Source organism: Mesocricetus auratus, unplaced genomic scaffold (assembly GCF_017639785.1).
Source record: "Mesocricetus auratus isolate SY011 unplaced genomic scaffold, BCM_Maur_2.0 Super-Scaffold_100021, whole genome shotgun sequence".
In the NCBI taxonomy this organism is placed as follows: Eukaryota; Metazoa; Chordata; class Mammalia; order Rodentia; family Cricetidae; genus Mesocricetus; species Mesocricetus auratus.
Genome location: NW_024429202.1, coordinates 421214 through 428445, shown reverse-complemented (window position 1 = coordinate 428445; position 7232 = coordinate 421214).

Genomic DNA, 7232 nt, shown 5'->3' with positions numbered 1-7232 from the left:
CATCGGATGCATGGAAAGCTAGTCCTGAATGTCCATTTCCCTGGCTCCAGGAACACACATGTAAAGACTTCGGCCAGAGCAACACCTCTGTTCTTTCTCCAGTTCAAAGTCTCTTTCTCTTTTCTTTAATCAAACTCCCTGTAGGAAGAGTGCTCTACACCATGCACTAGCATAGTTTCTCAAAGGGAAAGCCAACCAGTCTGGCCAGTTGTAGTCTTTTTGTGTTATTTTTGTTTTTAAGACTGTACCTCATGTTTCCCAGTGCTGCTGAACTCCCTAAGTATCTGAACATGACTTTGAACTCCTGATCCTCTGCCTCTACCTTCCAAGCCTTTAAATTACATGAGACTGGTGGCATCTCAGCTGCCTGTCAATCCTTTATGTACCAAATTGATCTGAGTTTCTGCTTTCAATCCCTGTGACTGCCTCTTAGATGATTCTGGGCTTTGGGGGAAATAATTAGCAGCTCCCACTTAACCCATTGCATGCACTTTCTTCTGACACAGAGCCCTGAACCAAGTCTAGTAGCATTTCCTCCTGAAGGGACACTAAACCCCTAAATTAATCTCAAACAGCAAGAATCAGCCTGGGAGCCATAGTCTCTTATTTCAGTTATGTACCATTGGGGGAAAATGTTATTTACTTTATTTCAATTTACCCTTCAGGGTCATGACAGCATCCTGGTTATTGTCAGATATCTTTGTAAATGAAACACTACATCCTCACACAGCATATCCAACTTCCTCCTTCAAGAACACTTGAAAGACATTAGCGTTCCTCTTATGTGGGGAGTACATTCTAAGATGTCTGGAGGCTATATGAAACCAGAATAGTGTTGAATCCTATACGTATAGTTGATTTCCCCTCCATGTAGTTACCCACAGTGGGGCTTAATTTACAAATTAGGTATAGTAAGAGATTAACAACGAATCAGATAGAGAAGTCACAACAGCTGCACTCAAAGACAAGTGAATGGGTCTCACTCTCAAACTTCTCTTTCAGTGTTGCACTCATCTTTCTCCCTGGGATGACGTGAGACTGCGATGCCCATGTGATGAGATGATGTAAGCTGAATGATGTAGAGACTGATGTGATGCTGGGCTAATATGAAAGGATAGCCTAAAGCAGGGCAAAGTGAGTGGCAGCTGGTCTGACACTCAAGCTGCTAAAGGACTACTTGGTAGGTGACCTTTGCAGTGCAATTATAGGGGACAAACAGACACTTCACATCTGCAAGACACGAACTGGGGTAACAGAAGGTTTCATCACATTCCTCATAACAGCATGTAATATCTGCAACTTAACATGAATGAAATGTTTGCTTCAGGAATTGTCCATATATTCATCCTATAGTTGGTCACAGGTAACTAAACCCCACTGGGGGTGGGGAACACACTACCACTCATCTTTCCCATCGTTCTGTTCACAGAGATGGATTTCAATACAAATGGAGACAGTCATGTGCTCCCTCCCAGGAATTCAGATGTTGGAATAGGAAATAATGTGGTAGCACCCAAAAATGTTTTCAAATTTGAGGCCTGGGGTGGGGGCGGCCCTGCTTTTTGTCCTGTCCTGGGCTTCCGTTTTGTTGAATTCGGTAAGGTGGACCCCTATATCCAGAGGCTGATGAGAAAGAACTCTCAGAAATAACTCCTGTAGGGAGGGAAGGAAACAAGACTGAGCAGAGAGAGACTTGGAACTGAAGAGTTGTTGTATATAGCACAAGGCCCTTGGGTTGGACCTGGAAAGTCCTTTATGGGAATCCTTTCTTAAAACCATAGGGCAATACTATTCAGGCCTTAGGAACACGGTGCCATCAAGAGGGGCTGAAACCTTGGGTAAGATGCCTCTCTACTAAGAGCAACTGATGGCTAAGACCTCAGCTCTGGGTTGATAGCAGCCAATATCTGGTTACCAAGGAAAGCTTAATCCCATCCCCAGGAAGAATCTGCCCAATATTTATTTTTTTCTTATTGAAATTCAGTCCCTGCTTAAACCACAAAACAATAACTGACATATACAGACACAAAGATATGTCAGGCCCTAGGCTCCAATTTACCCCCTTCTTGTGGAAAGCATTCCTTCACAACATCTAAATCAAAGTTTACCTCACTACCTCACGTCCCCAAACCAGAACAGGAACATGAACCCTTTGACCAGGAACATGTACCTGCTGCTACCCAGTTGGAGCTTGTGCTTGACAGTGACTATGACTGCTATCTGTCTGCTTGCAACAATAAAGTATAGAAGGATACTAGATGACACTATCCCTCTTGTAGCCTCCAAAGAGGGAACAACAGATAACAAATATAGAGTGTCTAAAGTAATGGCCACATTTAGCCTGAATCCTCAGAAAAGCAGGCACCCGGGACAAGGAATTATGAACACGCTATCACGAAACAGCAGCTGGGGACTGGGAAGAGGGAAACAACAGAGGAAGGCCAGCCTAAAGGTAAATTAACTAGCATATCACCACCCTGGCACAGAGGTTCAGCACCTGGAATCCATGTCAGGATGAGAGGAGAGCAGATTTTATTAGCTGCCTCCTGCCCGACCTTGGTCAAGCACTGCTCCTTGAGGAATTGACTCCTTCATACTTCCATGTCTGTACATGCACCAAAGTGATGAAGAGGGCTCTTTCAGGGGACTTATTTAAATGTGACACCCCAGAGAAGAAAGCAATGCAGGCAAGCAGTACTATACCAGTCATGGGATAAGGAAAGTCCCCTGAGAGAACGTAGGTATAATAAAAGAAGGGGTCATGACACACATCCATAAAGATTTGCTAATAGGTAGCCAGCATGGTTCTTGATCGGTTCCCATCAATAACTCAACTTCAGCATGAATTTGCAATGAAGAAAGAAAGCCATGATTGTATTACTTGAAGGGAGGGAATTTGCAAGCATACAAAGGGCTGTTACTTTTTTTGCTCCTCACTATGACTTCTTGCTACTACTCCAAACAAATAAAAGGTTCCTTTAAACTGGAGATGTTGAATAAAAGAGGAACTTGTCTCCTAGCAGAATCATATCCTAGTAGTTACCATGTCTAGAAGGAGAATTCCTGGGAGACCCATATTTAGAAGCATTTGTTAAGATGCCATAATTCTGAAAGTTGTGCCTTCTGGAAAAGCCATCAGAGTAGATCAACCATGGATAACCTGGGAGCCAGGGATACTTGAAGTTTGGTGGGACAAACATGCAGCTAGTAATCTATTTTGGCTAAATGATCACCTCATGTGGAGATCATACAAAGCCATCATTAAGGAAGTTTGGCCAGGAGGACTGCCAGATTGAATGAGGGACAGGTTGGCGGGTGTGCAGGGTAGACACGAACCAAAGCTATAAGAGCTCAGCTAGAGGGTAGTGCAGCATGCAGTCTCGGCAGAGCTCCTCCCAAAACTTCCATAGCAGCTCTATGAAAATCAGCTGGGCATGTGGTATGTAGAAAGCTCCAATGGTCAGGTCACAGCAGCAATGAGTTAGGCCAGCTTTGCCCCTTTCCTATGAGAAATTAACAACCAGGAGAAAAGCCACAAGAGAGGAAAATCAAGCACTACACTGAAACCCACTCTCACTGTTGAGCTGCTAGGGAGAGGGGCACAGAAACAAACCAAAATATAGATAGGTGATAATGATCTGATCAGAATGGAGCTTAACTTTTTTTTTTAAAGAAAATGGAACTTGGAAAAAAAGAGGTATAAGAAACACCACGACCACAGCAACTCTTACAAAGGAAAATATTTAATTGGGGCTACTTACATGTTCAGAGGTTTAGTCCATTATCATCATGGCGGGAAGCATGGTGGAATGAAGGCAGACGATGCTGAAGAGTTGCTGAGAGTTCTATATCTGGATCAGCAGGCAGCAGTAAGAGGAGAGTGACACTGGGACTGGCTTGAAGCATCTGAAATCTCAAAGCCCACCCCCAGTGGCACACTTCCACCAAAAGGCCACACCTCCTCCAACAAGGCCACACCTCCTAAAGAATCTATGGAAGCATTTTCATTCAAACCAACACAGGTAAATTCACTCCATAATATGTCACTGGGAAAGAAAAGAGGTTCTCCAAGGTTTTAAGAAGAATGGAGTTCTTAGTTGTTCTTTCCAGAAGAGAGATTTATCCTTGAAACTAGATACGGATTCTGATCCTCACACAAGCAACTAGAGAACCAGAGGCACATGGGAGCAGAGAATACATCCAGAAGCAACTGCATGCTAGCTGAATGCTGTTGCCTGCTGGCTTAGACCTCCTCCATCCTATAGACCTTTCTAGACTGTCATGGTAACTGGTAAATTGTTACCTAAGCAAATATTTTCAAAATATGAGTATGAATAATTTGAACCTTCCATGTAAGTGTCCATGTTCCATCAATGACAGAAATGTGAACTACTTGCAAAGAGGGCTTGTGGTTGAGGATGTGGCTCTCATGTAGAATGTGTGCCTAGCAAGTGTTGCTCTGAGCTTGGTTCCTGGCAGTAGAAGGAAAGGAGAGGAAAGAAGGGAGGGGAGAAGTGAGGCAAAGAAGTGAGGGGGGGGAGAGGAGAAGGGAGAGAGTGAGGGAGTAACAGCAATAGGGCATGCTTATTTGCCATGATACTATATTGTGTAATTGAACTGTAAAATCCATGTGATGTCCATATACTTTCATATCTACACAAGTAAAACTGGAAGCATATCTTCCCAACTTGGTTTAACACCTTTTTAAAAAATGCAATAAGCTACCAACTTACTAACAATGTAGATGGGTTGCCTTTAGTCACAGTAGGCAGAAACAGGTGGAACTCTGTGAGTGTAAGGCCAGCCTAGTCTACATGGTGAGTTCCAGACCAGCCAGGGCTCCACAGTGAGACCCGGACAAAAGAGAAGATGGGCAACATCTTCTGATTAATGTAAGAATGACAGATCTTCCTGCAAAACAATAGCATCACTGGGGACAATTGCTCAAAACATGAGCCTGTGGGTGCCTCGCCCGCTGCACAGCCTGGCCGAGAATGTGTGGATTGTGTCGGGATTGATAACACAGAGACCAGACGGTGGTGCAAGAAAGCTTCAAGAAGGCTCCCAGAAGGCCTCTGGCTCCACTTTATTCTTACCCTGGCTGGTTATTATATGCCCTAACACCAGAGGCAGTGGGGGGGGTCAGGAAGAGGCGGTTAGTCATTGGAAAAGGTCAAGGTCAGGGTGTTCCCGTAGGCAAGTCCTTATCAGGAACTTATTGCTCCAGTAAACATTTCTTAAGGGCACCGTATTGTTTTTAGTAAACATGTCTTCTCTGTAGTTACAGCTGCCTGCTCCCAGGCTGATGGGGAAGTGGGCCTCCGGCTAAGGTCTGTTGTTCCCACATGTGGGGGCATTTCAGATTCAAATCATAACACCTGACGCCCTGCACTGTGGGGCTCACTCTCTAGGTCATAGATGTTCTAATCACAATTACAGTGTTATCATACTTTACATCATTGGGGGTGGGGAGTTTCTTCCTTTCAATACCTTCAGCAGGAAAAACCATGGTGCATGGTTGGTCACACAAGAATGGCTGTGATTTTTGGGGTGTGTGATCATTATTACCAAAATACTTGCTAAGAAGCCACTTAGGGAGGTGTTTAATTTGGCAATATACAATTCATCATGGCATCTGGAGTACAAGGCACCCACAGTCTGGAAGCAGAGAGCAATGAATATTAGTGCTAAGCTCATTGTCTCCTTGTCACTCAGTCCAGGACCCACCCTATGAGATAGAGCTACTACATTTTGGGTAGGTCTCCACTGTTTAGTTAAACCTATCTGGAAACACCCTCATAAACATACCCAGGGATGTGTTTCCCTGGGGATTATACATCCTGACAAAGTTGACAAGATTAATCATGGAGAGATGCTGTGGTTTTTTTACTTTTCTGAATTTTGGGTACCCAGCAATTTTTGGCCCTTTTTTCTGTAACTACTTTTGATACAAGAATAACATAGGTTGGGTTAAGAAAGCAAAGCTTTCCAGACCTACAGCAGCTCAGTAATTTTATGATTTAACTATTTCCCAGTCATGTCAGCTATATTAACATTTACCTTAACCTTGCAGCTGAAGTAGCACAGAACAAGATTCACCAATATAATAATGTCATCATAGCTTGTAAGAATTCCATTAGTCTCTCATTTTTCATTGTATATTCTAAATTGTACAGATCTATTGTTATCCAAATTGGCATTTTAAAGTATTTTTTACTTTTGTGCATAAAATATCAAGCTATAAATTATGTAAACTATATATATGTAAAAAAGACCTGTTTTAAATGAAATAAATGTATATGAAATCTGTTTATTCTCTAAAAATGTTTCCAAATACTCTACATCAGTTATGTACAGAACACAAGAAGCTCCTCTGAACTAATAGCCTCATGAAGGTGACAGACATAGACACTAATAACTGCTATGTAGGCCAATGTGACAGACAGGGGTATGGCCACAGCAAGGGATGGAGAGGAAATGGAAGGGGCAGTGGGGGAGCCAAGGAAGACCTGGGAGAAACAAGGTGGAAGCAGAGCCCTAAAGATGCACAGCAGTTCCCAGGCAAAAGAAGACAGCACTGAGACGCAGGAAAACAGGCTTGTCCAGGGCAGAGGGCAGGAACAGCCTGCGATACTCACAGCATGCGCAGAAAGATGATTTAGGAAGAGGGGGAAAGATGACAGAAGAAGGGCAGGGGACACTTACAAGAGGTTTCTTTCACAATAGAAGGCATCTAACTGTCCCAACCTGCAGGACGTCAACCTGGAGCAAGAGACCTAAGGACCGGGGATGGGGACAAGAAGACACGAAGGAATGACAAGACAAGCAGTGGATCAAGTGGCAATTTTTATTTTTCTCAGGGCAGTTAATGTACTTGGTAAAGCAGGAGAACGGGAGGGGTGTGAGGGTTGCTTTGGGTACCAGGTGTGCACATAGCAGGGTATTGTTAGCACATAGAGTAGGATATTGGCAAGGTAAAAAGTTCAGGAGGGAGAGGAATGGGTGGGCTAATGGCCATTGTCCAGGTGATGGTTAGGGCTGGTTGACTTTGGACAAGCTTTCTGGGTCACGGTGTTCCTATGTTCTACCTATGTTGTTTCTCTTCTGAGTACCTCCAGAAGGCTCCTTTGTTAAGGCTAAAGGCCAATTACGTACATCTTTAGACTTTAGAAAGTACAGGTTTGGCTCCAAAAGATCAAGGCACCTGAGACACTCCCAACATCTAACTGTTA